Below are 17,334 nucleotides of genomic sequence, written 5' to 3'. Positions count from 1 at the left end.
CCACCAAAGATGGGATAGTGGAGTGGCTAGCCAGGTTTGGTTTTGCATCCAGGTGATTAGAGGACAATACTAGATCCCATCTTTTGCACGTATTTGTGCCTGCCAGAGTATTTAACACCTRCATTACCAGAGGAACCATGTTTTCATTCAGCAAATTCTGAACATGATGAAAAGTAACACCCCACAATGGGGCTGAAGTGCCATTATAGGGAAAGTGTAGGAGCCATTAAACACACTGGAAACATGAGCAGAGAGCTCCAAGGAAAGTTTTAAGGCAAGCTCTGGCATCTCAGTGTTAATTCCTTTGTTACTAAGATTAAAACTCAAGAAATTATCATATTTGGAAACGAAAGTAAATGAAAAATGAACTTCCTTCCCCTCCCCATTGCATTTGGTTTTGAATTCTCAAAAACATTTAAAAACCTCTCAAGCAAGTCAATAACCTAGTTCCCTCTGAGGAAGGCTGCCAGGGATGGAGGCCCAGCTGGCAATGCAGTCTCACGTCAGACATCTGTGGTCACTGGTCAGCAGGGACTGGAGCCTGCTGAGGGTTCTGCTGTGGCAGAACTGATCACCATCCACCTCGAGAGCTGAGGCTGTGAAGGGTGTCAGCACATGTACTACCAAAAGCACCTGCACTGTGTTTTTACCTTCCTGTCCCCTGGCTTTGATAAATGTCGAGGTCAGAGGTGTACATGGAATCTGGCAGCTGCTATCCAGAGTAAATGCTGTCCTAGACYCAGGGTAGGGGAGTCTCCTTTGGGAGACATCAGCTCCTCTTTAATGGGAGCTGGTAACCTACAAAGAAGACCAAAACTTGGTGAGCTGAGCAAGACTGAACAATATTGAATATTTATGTCCATCCTGTCCAGGCTGGGTTATTGCAGTTACTGTCTGTGTTTGGATCYAGAAGCAAATTAACCTGCTCTCCTCAGTGAAGCAGATTGATGTGAGCCCTCTTTTTTTCTGCTTTCTTCCCCTTCACTGGTTTGTTGGGCACTTTGTCCTTGCTTCCAGCTTTTGCTTCTGATTTTTAGAAGACTCTAAGGTTGACTTAGGACCCCTTAGAGTCATCTAACTACCACATTGCCACCCTGACTCACTCAGTTCAGCTGTGTTCCATGAAGATTATGCAGCTTACAAAACCTCAGATGAATCAAGTAAACAGAAAACACTTTATGAAAATCAATTGAGATTTTAAAGATAGATTTAATGGTGTATGACTAGTGTTTGGGCATGTGACAACATCTTCCTCTTTACAAAGTGCTTTCTTCTTAGAAGTAGTATGATTACAATACAGGTGATTAAAATGTTTCTACTGCCCAGACTAGACAGAAAATCTCTCCCAAGTAGTTCCCATGACATATATAGATCTCCTTTACCTCAGTAGCATTTCGACATCCTGTAAAGAAATTCTATAAAACCCCTAAGAAATCCTTTGCCTATGTAGGAAATTGAGCAATTTGATTTAAACTCAGCCAGTGTCGACTCTGGGTTTGCTGAAGTTGTGGACAAAACCAAACACATTAAACATGATACACATGGCTAAAACACAGTTAAAGGCAAGTAGATCAAGAAGTTGGTTTGCTTTCTTCTGACAGGTTGGGGCAAGTCTCGCCAGTGTATGAGCATCTGGCTTGTAATCCAGCCTTTAGTTTGGCTCCTTCATTGAGAATGACCTGTTTTGTCTTAATTTTATCCCCTCCCTCCAACAGTGGGGGTTTTGTGTAACAGCTACACAGAACAGCTGCTTGGACTATGCATAGGCCAGTTTACATTAGCCTGGTTTTTCTTGAGAAAGTCATGGTTTAAACAAATGATTATGTCTATTTTAATCATTTTTGTCTTCTTTTGAAGTGTTTTTTCAAACATTAGCTTTTTTWACTTCAGAATCAAGTTTAGCTTTACAAATTAGTCTGCTCTGTCATGTCCCCTTTAAACACAGCTGTTACTACAATGTAAACAGGGTTTTAAAAATTTAGATAAAAAGTTACAAGAAAGAGGTCTTCAAGTGTTTTTAACACATGGTCAATTCTTGCTTACTTGATTTTCCTTGGTTTAAAAATAGAATTCAAAATACATGTTGTAGTTCACAGATGTCAGCCCCCAATAATAACACTTACACAATGTGTTACATTTGCAAAGTGATGAGCAGAGAGGCACCAACTAACCCTCCAAATGTCTCTATGAAAGGGAGGGTAGGATAGGAGGCAAAATGGAGTTTTGTTGATTAAAATAGGAAACATTTGCAATGATTTCCTACCTATGCAAACASCTCCAGTCCTGTCAGTGATAAGAGCTGTTGGAGTCCTGCTGCTGCAATTACTGTATGTAATAYGTGCACATTACTATATGTAATGTATATATGTAGCAGCAGCCTGTTGGATGGCAAGGCAGCAACCAGGGCTTTCTCAGTGGAACTAAACAATTGGCGTCTGAAAAAAAACATGGAAAATCAAAATTAGTGGTGAAAATACCATTACTGTAATTATATTGGTAGACCCCATGTTACCAGAAGAGACTGGTAAAAATAACCAACATTTGAGAATTTAAATGACAGGGCCAAGGTCATCACCAAGGGACACAGTGTCTGGAGTTCAGAATGGGACTTAAAATATTCTCTGCTGAGACTCTAGGCACTCATCCTTTCTTGGCAGCATCACCTCTCTTTAACAGAGGTATCCTCATGCCCTTTCTGAAAATATTTCCTTTATGTTCAACAGCTGGCCTCGCTAGGACATTACCACCCGGTTAAAAKAATGTCAGTCATGTAATGACAGGGTGCACATGATTTTAATGTGAATACTTCTGTGAATGAGAGAAAGGGCATAGGGATCATAAATCTGAAGTGAATGTTTTCCTTCTAATGAATTGAGAATTACTTCAAACTTTGGAAGTACTAAAATAAAGTGAAATTATGAATGAGCTCTTCCTTCGTGTCTATCTCTAACAGCTAAATGTAAAGTGTATGGTATTTGTGTTGCATTTATATCAGGCAAGTGGGAATGCTCCTTCAGAGCCTTTAAAAGTCTACCATAAAATATCACACAGTTCCTTTTTTTCTACAAGGCTCCACACTRGTTCCCCCAAATGAAGTTACACATGTGCTTTCATCCTCAAACCTCATTTTCAGATACTTAGAACTATTTTAAAACATCACCTTTTTGGAATGCATGTTTCCAGTGTTGGACTGAACTACTTCAATCAAAATTGATAGGCCTTCTGAGAAAATTTGGAGTGAAATAGTACATTACAGACACTATAAAAACTACTTGGTTGATTTTTTTTTTTTAATTGAGAACTGTTGTCTCTTAGGAAACAGAATTTCTAATTTGCCCTGAGTGGTAGGATTCAGATGTCATCCTCTGTGGGAGTCAGGTGCCCAGATCCCTTTTGAGGCTGTGGTTTTTGGGTTGTAATTTAAGTCCTCTGAGAAGATCAATTTTGAGCTGACAGAGTCCAGTCCAATGACTRTGAGGGTGGACAGTGTATGTAATGGGCTATTGATGTTGGAAGAAGGGGKTTTTTAACAGTTTAGGCATTGAAACTGAGAATGACTCAGAGGATTAAGACTTGTTTTACTTTAGCCATCAAAAGAAACTAGGTACCCAAGTTCAAATCATCTGTGGTCAATGGCAAGAGACAGGGCACTGCTAAARGAAAGCCCATCAGAAAGCAGTATTACTAAGAAAGAGGGGATTAATCACTCCTGAGAGGTACCCTTGGTGAAATAGAGAACTGAAGATGCTTGCTTTTAGTCAGCTGAAACTGCTGAGATAAAAGCTGCTTTAATACCAAAAGCTTATTCGCAAAATAAAAATAAACCTCACACACCCTTCAGTCCCAGCAACACCTCCTTTGCTATGAACATCTGCAGTATGTAACATGGAAGGAAGCAAAACAAGGTCACACTTTTACACAATACAGTGTATAAATAATATCAGTTTTCTGATATTCCGTGTCAGCATGTGAACTGAAGGGAAATTTCAATCTGGTAGTTGCTCTGCTGTTAGTTTATTTATAGTCAAATGCCAGAGTAAGCAGAAGAAAATGGACTCTCATTTTTAATTAGTGAATGCTTTTACAACAACCCTGTACTTCCCCTCCTCCCCTCCTTCTSTATGRTATACAAAGAAGATGTCTTGGTGGMAGGTGGTATCAAAGGAGAGGGTGCCAAAAGGAGACCTTTTTCTGCCTGGTACTTTGTTTCCAGACACTTTTTAGAGGAGCCTTGCCATACTGAGCATGAAAATTTTGCGGACTGGAGCACTGAAAACTGCTACCTGGCAAATAAAGGAATCCCTYGCTTGATTAATTTTCTTGCGTATACCTAAGAAAATCCATATCATCCACTCCCAGAAAAAAAATAAAAAAGGAAAAAAAAMCCAGCAGGGAATACAAAGGAAGAAGGAAGAGAAGTGGAAAGAATAAAGAAAAGAAAAGAATCAGCTGGATATTGAGCCACCTGCCTATCAAGAAATAACAAAAGCAAGATGCCCATCCATCCATACCTTTAGCCYCCCACAACAAAGCTTTTTATTGCAAGGCCATGTGTTTTCCAACCCTCATCCTCAACACACATTTTCTTTCCATATGATTTTCGTCATTCATGGTTGRAGATGAACAAGATTGAGATTTTTGTGGTGCTTTCTTTTATTTTTTTTAGGGAACTGAATATAAGAGGAACAAAGGGAAGAACTTTGTGAAAAAAAGGATGAGGAGTAAAAAGCCAATTAGCTCTTTAATAGCCTGGTTTGAAGGTTAAATTTTTGTTAGCTCGTCCAGAGAAGAGCTAAGAGAAACTAGGGATGCTTGACATCTTTCCTGKTAAGACCACAGGGTAACCTTTGCTGCTTTGGACTAATGGACACACATCATGCAGATGTTTCCCTAGTTCCCAACCCTACCGTGGCCGGGATCTGACAAGGGGTCATTCTTTCTATTTGTAATAGAAACATCTTAAGCACTGCCATGAAAGCAGCTTCTCCGTGCACTGGGCAACACAGGCTCTTTGGTAAAGAGTAAGGCAAGAAAATTCATGTGTTAAGTTATACACCAGAGGGAGTTCCATGAATGCAGTACAAACATACTGATACTACCAAAGAAAAATCCATTTAAAAATGACAAGACTTGAGAATTGTGATCTGTAGTTCACGCTGTAGCTCCTCCTGTTTGCAAAACTTAGGTCCATCCAGCTTCATTTGCCCTGCACTTTCCATAAGCAGCCAAACTGAGAGGCTGTTGAAAGCAAAATTACTCCTTATACACTTTTTTTCAGGATGGGTCCTCATCAATTTCTCATTGAGAAAACCACATAAAGTGATTTCCTGTAGGTAATATTAGATAGTAGGATCCATTTAGGATCACATGAAACTAACACAATTCTCACATTTGGAACTGCTTTATCCAAGACAATATCCAAGAATTTGCATCCATTTGGCCCTATATGATGTGTAAGACTATGGAAAGCTCTCCTCCTCTCCCTGTCCACCCCTTACCTGAACATACAGTTTAAGGTCAGTCAGATTGCTGAAACGATTCCATGATTAATAACTCATCTTCTGTTTTCATTCGCTATCATTCCTTTCCCCCTGCCCCTCTGGAAATGTTACAAATTCCTTTAGAGAAGAGCAGAGAGTCTCTAATTTTTCACCTTGTATTTGAGTCAGCAATATTGAGCTTCTCCCTACAAAAATGGCATCCAGAAACCTGCCATATACTTTCCTAATGATTACAGGAGTTTGTTTAAATATTTATAGGATTGGAACTACTAGGAGACACAATGTGCCAAACACAATTCCTGATGTTCTGGCAGGTCTTCTTTTCTACATTCTTACTGTTTTGTGTTGTGATGTCTTCTGCATTTCATCAGGTTTTTTTTTTTTTTTTTAGACTGTGTCCTACCATGCAGAGAATTTCTTTTCCTTTGAAAAACAAAATGCAAAAAAAGGTAGCAYCCTCATTGAAGGCAACTCTGTAAGTTAGACGACAGGCTTGTATTGTGTGAACATTTGATAACTCTGACTGTGGGCTGAGTTGCTACTGCTCTTTGTCTGAGAAACTCAGAATCCATTAGGCTGATAGCCACTGTTCTTCTGAGGAAACTACAGCCCTTGTGGCCCTTCCTGTTTCCTTTCAACATTCTTAATGTGATAGTGGAAGAGGATATCCTAAGGTCAGACATTAAAATGTGAAGTTGTGAGGTGATGATTAAATGGGAACACAGTGAAAACTTCACTCTTCATTATTTTAATATAGTCCAGCCTGTGCTGATATAATCATTTCCAGCAGATATTTAAGGTAGTTATAGAAACTATTAAAAGAAAGGCCTTTCATTTATTATCTTAATTATATTTTCTGAGTTGCCTTTTTCTTTCTTTCTTTCTTTTCTCAGAGACCAGCATTAAGTGTACATGTTTAAGTCTTACAAGCCCATTTTGCAAGACACTAATATATTTTCAGCTGTTTTGCACTTTGATCTTTCAAAGTATAATGCCTTACAAAGTGTTATAGCAGTGGCCACTTCAGTTGAAATTCACAAACATTTTCCATCATAACTCCATTGTTTCAAAGTCTTCTAAACTTCTGAATAATCCATTTTGGGCTGAGACTGCCCATTCTCAGTCACTGCAATTAGTTTTAAAATAGGGAAATTATCTGTTCATCTTTTTTTCACTTATGGGGGCAGTAGAGAAAAAAAAAACACACCACTTTCCTACGGCAAGTGGTTTTCAGAGTATGCTACAGCAAAACCAGCTGAAATATATATTTTGAGCTACTTTCTGTGAGCTGACTGCAATTAGTTTTATAGAACCTTCTTCTATATCAAATGATATAGCTAGATGAAGTGGCAGCATCCGGGTGCGTGGTGCTGGTAAGTGTGATCTCCCAGCTTCAGGAAAGTTATGATTCAGCAACAGGGGAGTCATGCAGGACTGCTCATGGGCTTGAAGAGAGACACACTCTTCTGAAAATGGGTGGTAGTTAAAGGGCAAACCCTTAGTGATGAAGGCAAGGTCCGACATGAAAACAACGGTGAAATAAAGTTCCATGCTCCACCTGGTAAAAGGGCAGCATTGGCAGAACTCATGCACCYGCACGGGCTTTGCACTTTCAAGGAGAATATTAGGTCAGCCACATAGTGACAGATTTCCATTCCCGTTTGCATTATTTAAATGCCAAAAGTATTATTAATTTACATTTGGGTTCAATCCAGAMTCCAAAATACAGAGAATGCACAGCTAAATGACAGTTTGCTGTTAGAACCGTACTTTTGCATTTCCCAACATTTTGTGATTTTAACCATGCATCTGTAGCAAAGTATCAGCCCAGGCTTTCTCCCTCCATTTAATTTTAGGCTGAGTATGGAGTGAGTACAATAACCTCGGTAAATTAAAGTGTCATGTGATTTCCTTTCCGTGAGCTGAGCGGATGTGTCTGCAGAGCTGTAATGAAGGAGGGTAAACACGAGAACGGAGAGCTTGCACTCCAAGCACATCAAAGCCCTTCAGTGCTTGTAGAGTTCACGTGCAAAAAATGTAAATGCTGTGTGAAATTCCAATTTGAATGATGTGTTTGGGTGAGTTGCAGTTCTGTCCTATCTGCTATTAAGTCTTCATCTGGAAAGAAAGTATGATGGAAGAGCACGGAAAAAGCTTGGACAGTAAAGATGTGCTATTAGGCACCTCAGTAAAAGCTTTGAGACTCGTCTTTAAATTGTTACACCTGGCTGAGATCACAGTCTTTTGCCGATTCATGTCCAGCACTTACTTGGAGCAGGAGTTAACTATGGGCTCGTGCAAGTCGTCATGGATTCATTCAGTTTCAACTTCAAGTCTGGTATTTTCACTTTTCCTTTTCCTTTAGAATCGTTAAGGCTGTCATTACATCACTTCAAGGAAAAGGAACAGACTCATAATGTTTTGAAGGGATGTAAGGAACAGTTGTTGGCCAAGGCTGACCTCTATCAGGTCCCATTACATAGAATCAAAACCTTGCAGCACTTCCAGGAAGCATTGAGAATGAAAGAACTTGGGAATGGGTTCTCAGGATCTAGGTTACCTAATGAATTCAAAGGGAGTGGAATCACTTTATGAATTGAAAACACCTAATAGTAGATACTTCAAGTTGGCTGCCTGTAATTTCTGAAGTACAATTGGCTTCCTTCAGCCCCAGCCTGGTTGGAGAATTGTGTGGGGATGACAAAAGGATTTGGATAATCAAATGTGCAATTCCACTCCAAAAACTGGCTTCAAAATGGCATTATGTATTAATGATTCCCAGAACAAATTTGCTCAGTTCACAAGTGAAAAGCTAAGGGGTTTTATGGCTGCCAGCTCTGCAARTTCCCCCTGGGCTGTGAAGGTCAAGTTTGTGCTATTTCCTTCTCACACATCATCATTATCGTCATCATCAGTAATAATGATTATGAGGGCCAAGCTGAGCCTCAGTGACACCTATGCAAACTCCAGCGTGYTTCATGGGGTTACATAAATGTAAGGAATTGTCCTCCTGTGGCTGCAGAGCCATGCTGCAAGGTCAGCACTGCACAGGGACCTGCTCATAGGATGAGCTCCAGCTGCCTCCTCTGTGCCCCACAGCATGGGGGGGCAGTGCCTGCATGTGACAGGTGTGACCCCACAGTGTCACCTCCTGGTCACCTGAGCTGCTACGCTGGGTGAGCCCTGCAGGGATTTGTGGATGGAGTTAGGTTCCACGCAGGAGCCCTTGCTCGTAAAGAAGGTGAAGGTCTGCTTGTAAATGCAATGGCTGCAGCCATGCCCAGGTCCGTGTTCTCAGGAAAGAGTCTTCACTGTGAGGGTGATGAGGCACTGGAACAMGCTGCCCAGAGAAGTTGTGAATGCTCCATCCCTGGGAGTGTTCAAGGTCAAGTTGGACAAGCAACCTGTTGTAGTGGGTGGCATTGCTGCCCGTGGCTGGGTGGTTTAAACTAGATGATCTTTAAGGCAAGTTTCAACCCAAACCATTCTATGATCAGYTATGGAAACGCTTCAGAYCTTATGTTGGCTCTCCTCATGCCTGGGGATTTTTCTGGATTACAGGGCTCASACCTTGGGCTTTATTTGAACCTGGACTCATGCCTGTGTTGCAGAGCAGCTCCTATACCTTCAGTCAGCTGAATACGTAAACGACCCAAATGATTTCCCACAACTTTCTGAGAAGAAAGGCAATATTGCAATGAGATTTAGCTCAATTCATAAAGCAGTGCCTAATAGGGAGCAGACTTCCTGGGGAGAGAAGTGCTATTTTTCCTGAGAAGTGTTATTTTTGTCACTTCTCAGACAAGGGCTGTGCTACAAACCCATTTCAGTGTGACAGGAGTGACTGAAACGAAAAGTTGTCCTGAGGCACATTGTCCCCCAGAGTGCATGCCAACATTTTGGAAGAGGCTCCCAGATGACAGTTCTCTGTGGAGAGGCAGCACTGGACAGAGCAGCTAAGCTTCCTGTATAAGATTTCAGAATCAGACTCTACATGAGTTCAAAGTCTTCCCATAACATGAGCGCAACAACGCAAGTGAGAAAACAGGTGGCTTTGTGTGCCTGCCGAGAAAGTTCAAGGGCATTTTCAACTGTGTAATGGCTTTTTCTTTCATATTGTTTTGTATTTGATGTCTACCTGATGCAGGCTGTGCTTGGGACTAACTCCAAGAGCCTCATTGCAGCCACACAGGAAGCATTAAAAGAGGAGAACTAGACCATACATTTGTTAAACCCTAGGCTTTTGGRGGATATTGCAAATTTATTGCTTCCTTAGTTTATTTTTGAATATTGCTGGTGCTTGGATAGTAAGACCCATCATCTAAGTACAGCACAGCACAATGCACAGCTGACAAAAGCTTTTTTGACCTGCTTTCTCTGACTCTCTTGCTGCTGGACTGTTCTGAGGCTGGTAGAGTTAATATGGCATAATTTCCATGGCGCCGGGTGTGTTCCCAACGAGCAGCAGCAGCTTTCCCAACAGATTCAAGGTGTTGAGAGGCTGCTGAAATCCTTGCAGCTGTGGCTGTCTTCTCTTTACACCCCTCCATCACCTTCTCTGTCTCTAGTGAGTCCGCAGTACTGATGCTTCCACARGGGTGTTGTTGTGTTTCACAACCCAGATGACTCTTTGCCAAGCCAGTCACCTCCCTTTGCTCTAAGTGCAACCTTTTGTACAAAGAGATTGCAAATGAACTAAATACTTCTTTCTTGCACTAAGAAGCAACCTCATCCTTAACCTTTTATTTCATGTGCCAAAATTCTCTGTGTGAGCTGTACAGATGTTTGTGAGCAGACACCCTACACTGGGTGAAATTACTCCATATCCTGAAATGGCAACAAGATCACTCAGAATTGTAAATATAATGGGAGCACAGAACCTCTGCTGGCAAAAATTTCTACCAAAAATTTAAAGGCTATGGGAGAAAATAGTCACCACAAAAGCTAAGGCACTTGCTGCACATCTTACCCAAGTCTTTATCTTATCCCCATACAGAAAAATCTGGAATTTTGCAGATAACAGCATTTTTCTATATAGTTCTGTTTGCTTTGGAAATAATTAAAAATTGAAAACTATGCCTAACTTTAGGGCTGATCATGATAATCTCAAGTACTGTTTGTTCTCAAAGAAGTGTGCTAGRTTTATGAGCAGCATTGTTATCACTATTTGTGTGAATATGGATGATGGAAGTGTGAACATCTCATGGAAGCCCATATCTTCCTCATAACTTTTATGCTGAAGACAAGCCCATAGAAAGGTAATAAAGTAGGTTTTTTTCTTTAGCTTTTGGCCACCAAAAACACCTTGGGTTCTCTGCAATCTGCAGCTGGGGATAGAGGGGATGTTTCCCAAACTTGTTCAAGCACATTTTTTAAATTCACATCCCCTAGGTGGTTATGAAATAACCAGCCAGGCTCCCCAGGGCCAGGGGCAGTAGGACTTAGTTACAAATGCAAGATAGAAGTTTTCATGCTGCTGAGGAAGGAAAGCATGCATGAGAAAGGACCATAAGATGGAATCATTTACATTCCACAGGTACCAAAAGGSAGCTTTTCAGAAAGGGAGCCAAGCAGCAGAGTGAAGGGTGTGCCTGAGTCAGGTACTTCTCACAACCTCTTGTTAGTACTTTTCTCTGCAAAAAAGTTTGCTCCCAGCAGATACCCACTTGCAGCAGTTTACAGCCCAATATCTAACAGCACCATGTTTCAGTTTGATGCCTGATCTACAAGGTGAAGGCAGACACTTTATAGCATCACAGAAGTCCCCTACAGAGTAAACTAAGTGCCCCTAGTCCAACCTGATGTGACAGCAGCCTTCTATTTTACAATACTGAAAAAAGAAAAAAAAATRGTTTTCACTACCTTCAAGATAAAAGTCACCTTTCTTGTCTGCTGCTCAAGGACTCCTTGTCCCTTCCCTCTGTGTTTGTGAGTAGGTGTCTGTGGAGACATGCTTTGAKCTCCTGTGGGGAGGATGGGCAGAGATGGACAAGCACAGGACCAACCTAATCTTGCCAGCTCCATGTTTGCAGACCTCTGCTCCCTTCTAGGCACGTTGTGTGGCTAACATTGGGCAGACCAGAGAGCCCTGCCCCTCCTTGCTATGGTCTAGGCATGACTGGCTAAAGGGAGCTGCTCTTTCGAGGAGCTCAGGCTGTTCCATATCTTGTGGATAAGTTCCTGCATGTGGCAGAGAAGCAAGCTGACTTTGCTGAGCACCTGAGATGGATGTAGGTCCCATCTGCCAATATGCTGGGATGGTTTCTTCAGTTCATCTGTGGTTCTGCTCCCCTCCCTGTCCTGTGGATTTTCTGTGAGCTCCTTGTGCATAAGGAGGAGGAAAGCCAGAGAACATGGAGTTTCTGACCCCAGCACTATTAGCCCTGGAGGTCAAGGGACCGCCAACTGGCATCTTATTTGTCCCGTTGTCCTTGTCAGGATCCTTAGCTAAGGCAGGAAAGCAGGGGTTATATAAGCAAAGAGTAAATGCAATTGTTTTCTGGGCAATGAACAGATCAGGTGAAGGCTGTTTCCTTTCTCCCGTCTGCTGCATTGCAGACCCTTTTAGACAGAACAAGTGGCTGCACAAAAGCCAGGGGCCAGCTACATGTTTTAGTATTGTGTGGGTCTAATTCTTTAATCCCGTGCCATTCTTACCAAGTGATCACTGACCGACTGAAAGGAAAAGTCCTAAAGTGTAGATTTTAAAAGCACAGAAATGGAATCACTTGAACCATGTCTGATTAAAAAGAAGGAGATCAGACATTCAACAACAAGTGGATCAAATTTAGCTGGTTGTAGGATTGACACRTCTCCGGTGTCGTCTGCAACAAGAACCAAATGCTAATTGCCTGACACTATTAAACACCTCATCAACTGTGACTTAGGGCTCTCCCTGTGCATGACTTCAGAAAAACAAGCCTGCCTTTATGCTTATCCCAGTTTTGTGATTTTCAGAGGGCCTATTTTTCTGATGCTAATGGGGGTAATGTACTTTGTTGCTACCGTTTTGCAAACTGCTTTTGATGAAGCACACAGAGCGAGCTTTCACACAGTTTGGATTCACTAATTGGGAAAAGACCTGAGACAAATCTGAATGGTACCATGTTTCCCCATGTCATCACAGAGCTGTTGATACGCTCCAAAAGACCACAAGGAATGGTGGTGACATACTTTATTTTCAGAACTTTCAGGAGAAGGGAAAAAACAGGAAGATTCTAATGAAAATGCTAAGTACAATATATTATCTTGCCAACAAGAACTTGTCCTATGCAGCAATTATTCACAACAAGATCAGAATACGAAGAATGTGACCACGGTTTTTCAACTTATTTTTTTCCCCCTGAAGTGGGAATATCACCCCAGGACATTTTTTAATGGAGTGAAGTCAAATTCATGGATTCTGATGAACTGCTTGAGTAGTAAAGGGTATTTCCAGGAATTTTCCAGGAAAGTGGCATGCTGCTGTGGTAAATAAAAATCTGACTTACCCAATGAAGGTCATTTATATTTACAGTATGTAGGTGACACAATATTTGTGAAGGTTTTGCTTCAGTCAGAGTCATCTGCAGAACTGAATATTAACTACTATTATGGATCATGCTATGTCCTTTTTGTTTGGCAACCTGAAAACATTAAAAAGAACCACAAATCAWGAAAATGTTGTCATGGGCAAGCTGTGACCTTGCCAGCCATAAAGTGTGAAACGTAATGTAATGAAACTCGAACCCAGTGAGGGTTSATATGGCAACACAGGTGGGAAAATCCAAAGAAACTGATACTGAGAGAATTTAGAAAGTCTTGATTATTGAGCAGAAAATGCACGGATCATATGTTACGGTCACAGAAGTTCTATTACCTGGAAAATTTTGTTTCAGTCCATGCATCAGATCAGACACAAATTATTCTAGGAAYAAATCCCTGTGAAATCTGTTAGTGAAATAAATTAATTTTAAAGGTGAATGAAATTTCCAGGATGATATTGAAGGTGAAAGAAGAACCCAAAATTGCACAWTGAGAAGAGAAGCTTTATGGACTCATCAACTCAGGAAAAAAAAATTCTAATCAATATTTTACCAGGATATGATCATAACGTTTATGTCATTATTTGAAATGGTGAAGTTCTCAAAATAAACTGTTAAAGAAATAAGTGTTCAATGAGGCATGCCCCTTATTTCAATAAAATTAATTTATATTTTTGCTTCCCCTCTTGCAAAATGGCTAGAAAMTTCCCAGAAGAAAAATGGGGATATTACAGTTAAGAACTTGCAGTCTTGAGACACTAAATTCTAGGCAGAAAAAAATGGATGAAACAAAAATAATAAGTTAAAGCTTAATTTGTAGTTTACATGAGATCCCTGCTTCAATATTATTATTTCAAAGAGACTACACCTTTGATTACTRTAATTAATACATATGTATGTTCTACATTTAGCCATAATGTATATGATCTGCTTTCTGAATTTGTGTAGTTGATAAATATTATTTCAGTGGGATCCATGCTGAAAAATACAATTCTTGTGCTCAGCTTGAAAGGAAAAGATGGTTTCAGTTTTGAGTAGGACAGACATGACTCAACTACTGCACAATTTTTTAAGTCTACCTTGACAAAACTGGTGACCTACAGAAGAATTGTTTTCACGAAATCATGCATATCAATCATGTACATTATTTTTTTTAAATTTATAATTCACAGAAATTTTAATACTGAAAAGAGCAGAGTTTCAAATGGTTGTTTTTTAATATGACTAAATGATCCAGTTTTGACAAGTTTAGGTAATATAATTCTATCCCACACTCCATCTTTCCTCTTTAAATAAAATCCCTAAATATTGAGGATAACACTAAATCCATGTTCCCTGTCTCAGCATCCTGCATCCTATGATTGTGTGTGGAAATGCAACACAAAACTAAAGAAAAGGAAAAATTTCCTCTGTGTCACACCACCAGTCAAGATTATTGGGAGATGCTGTGGAATGGACATTGTATGAGAAACAGTGTTCTTGAAATTTTTGAAATCAACAGTTTTTTGGTGATAAAGATTTTCTTGGTGATAAAGGAATTAAAGAAAATAATTTGGAAGCAAATGGGTATGGTCCTCTCAGCCCAAAGGACTAGGACCTCTCACAATGCTATTWGTRAAAAGTCAGACTGATTTTGATCTTMACCATCCAGAATATAAGAAGAAATGTGAGGGGAAAAAAAATTAGAACGTCACATTAGATAATGACATGAACACTGGATTTGTAGAGCACTTTCTTTTTACCAGGATGTTAYCTGTCACATAAGCAAGGAGTTGTGAGTACAAACTCCATGTTTATGTGCAATATGTCAATTGATTTGTACCATTTCTTCAGATTTCACAGTGGTTCTACATCAGAGGAAATACATCCCTCTCTCGTCGGGCAGTAACTGCAGCCAGCACCTCTCTCATTCCAATCACATACCTTTTTTTAGGCAATATATTACATACAAAGAAACCATTGTACTTTCACTCCTGSCAAATGTGATACAGCTTACAGGAGACAAAAGAGCAGAATGGTTCCTTTTAATAGATCCTGAACCTTCAAGTAAATACAGAGAGGTTGCTCAAGCGCTAACCTCTGGAAGCTGAACCCTGCAGCTTTGATTGTAGTAGCTCAAACAAACCAAACTCCACAGGGCTTGCCCAGCGGTAATTGCAATAAACAACATACGAGAGCTCCCAAATATTGCTCAACCGAGCACGGTGTTGGCGGTCTGCCAGACGTCTGATGGCCACTTCTGATGTGCGCACAGCGGCGCACGGCCAGTGGGGAGGATGGCAGCAGCCCAAGGGACCAGGAAGGCTTTCCTCAGCCAGCTCCACGGGACAGCAGCGGAGCAGAGGGGAGGCACGGGGGAAATCCTGGACATCTGTGGATCACATTTGGCCWCTGCACCTCCCCTGGTGCTTACACATAATGAGTCAAGGAATAATACGTACACAAGTCGTGGAGAGCAGTAATACAACGGAGCACAACCGTTGTGGCCAAAATAAACAAGACTAACAGCACTTTTCATTCAGAGTGGTGCTACTTGTAGCAACTGGGAGCATTTAATTATATTTAAAGCAAAATAGTGTAGGGGGAATATGTCACTTGGAGAAGAAAATTGCTTATGTAGAGAAAGATTTGCTCCCTGTTAAAGTCCGACTTTAAATTTGTCCTGTTAAAGTCCGACAAAACTCCAACTGCTCTTTCCCAGTAGGCTGGTTTGGTCTGATGTCAACAGTGATTTTTGCAGGTTGTCAGCTTGTGCATTATCATGGCAGAGCCCTAGTGAAACACTGGGTGGTAAAGGGGGTAATTTTCAGCAGAGGAATCAATATTCAGCTYCCCAAGTACCTGGGAGTAATTCCCCCACTGCCACCACTCCAGGCTGTGCTCCACTGCCTTCCCCGTTAAATGTGTTTGAACACATAAAGTTGACCTCTGCATGTACAGAAAGGTTCCCAGGAAAAACAAAGCCGAGTTTTCTTTCGGGATTGCCAATATGGGCAATATCACTTATTTGTAGTTATTACTCTGGTTGACAGGAGGCTAGGGGGAAATAATACCTGCAGAAACACTGTACCCGATGAGGGAACCCCGGCTAGAGAGCAGCAACAAAGAGACCAGGCAGTGACGGTATATAAATTAATCATGAGTGTATGACAGGATGCTTTGTGCAAAAAAGCACATTGCTATGTTTGGACATGTTCCAAGGGAACCTGAGTAAATCAGTGACATAAAGCATTCCCCTTTTCACAACTCAGAACTCAGGCATGAGATCCTGGCTCATGTTGGTGAGCACTCAGTCACACCAGCAGTCCCACTGACTCCAAGAGCATAACTCATGTACTCTGTTTTGTTCTGGGCCCCTTGATTCAGAGGAGCTGGTGATAAACCAGGGCCACCTAAAATCCAGAAACACAATTGATGAAAAGGTCAGGCATCATGACCTATCAGGAAAAGACCTGGTAGACTTTGCTCAGACTYGTGAAGAGGTAGTAATGGCAATATGTTTTTTCTCAGGAGATGATGCAGGTGTCAGTGAATGATTTGAAAAAAAAAACACTCTAGGAAAAAAAGTTCCGTGAAGGAGAGAAAAGAAGGTGCAATAAATACCATTATAGTAAAACTCACAAGTGCAACTGTATGAAAAGATCTTTAAAGATGTGCTCAGTCAGGCAGAAACAAGCATACCCTGAGAAATCACCAAAGTATATAGAGCCCTCCCTCCAAATAGGTGCAAGACAAAGCCGACTTAGGAGTGAATATTAAACAAATACAGCATTGAAGTATCAGCATTAAAAAGGGCTGCAAACTTAACCTCTTCAAACCCAGAGGGGCACTCAGTAATGGCTCCCATACCAATTTTCTTGCAATTAAGGGACACTCCAGTCATCCATGTTCCCAGCCCACCCCCCCCCCCCAAAAAAAAAAAGAGAATCTAAAGCAGAAGCATAAATAAAACTAATAAAAATAAATTATTGAACAGCAACAGTGATTGTAACAATTTCATCACTGGAAAATAAAAAAAGAAACCTCACATTTATTTTAAGCCATTCTTGATGTGAACAGGAGAAAAAACAAACTAGATTTCAGAAAGAGGAAATCATACAAACTTGCAGTCTTGGAATATTACATATCTGCCAAAGGGCTTGTGACTGAAAAAATCACCTATGAAATGGGGAACAAATTGATTCATATGCCTGAATATAACCAGGCTACTTTTAGGCTGTAGATTCATATAGTATTAAGGCTCACCAAACTTTCACCACATCTGAAAAGGTACCCAATATATATTTAAAAAAGACACACTTATACTGAAT

The sequence above is a fragment of the Malurus melanocephalus genome, unplaced genomic scaffold (genome assembly GCF_030028575.1).
Source record: "Malurus melanocephalus ecotype Western Australia unplaced genomic scaffold, MMel_1.1 scaffold_10, whole genome shotgun sequence".
Lineage (NCBI taxonomy): Eukaryota > Metazoa > Chordata > Aves > Passeriformes > Maluridae > Malurus > Malurus melanocephalus.
The sequence above is the reverse complement of the archived record's forward strand: the minus strand, read 5'-3'. Positions refer to the sequence as shown.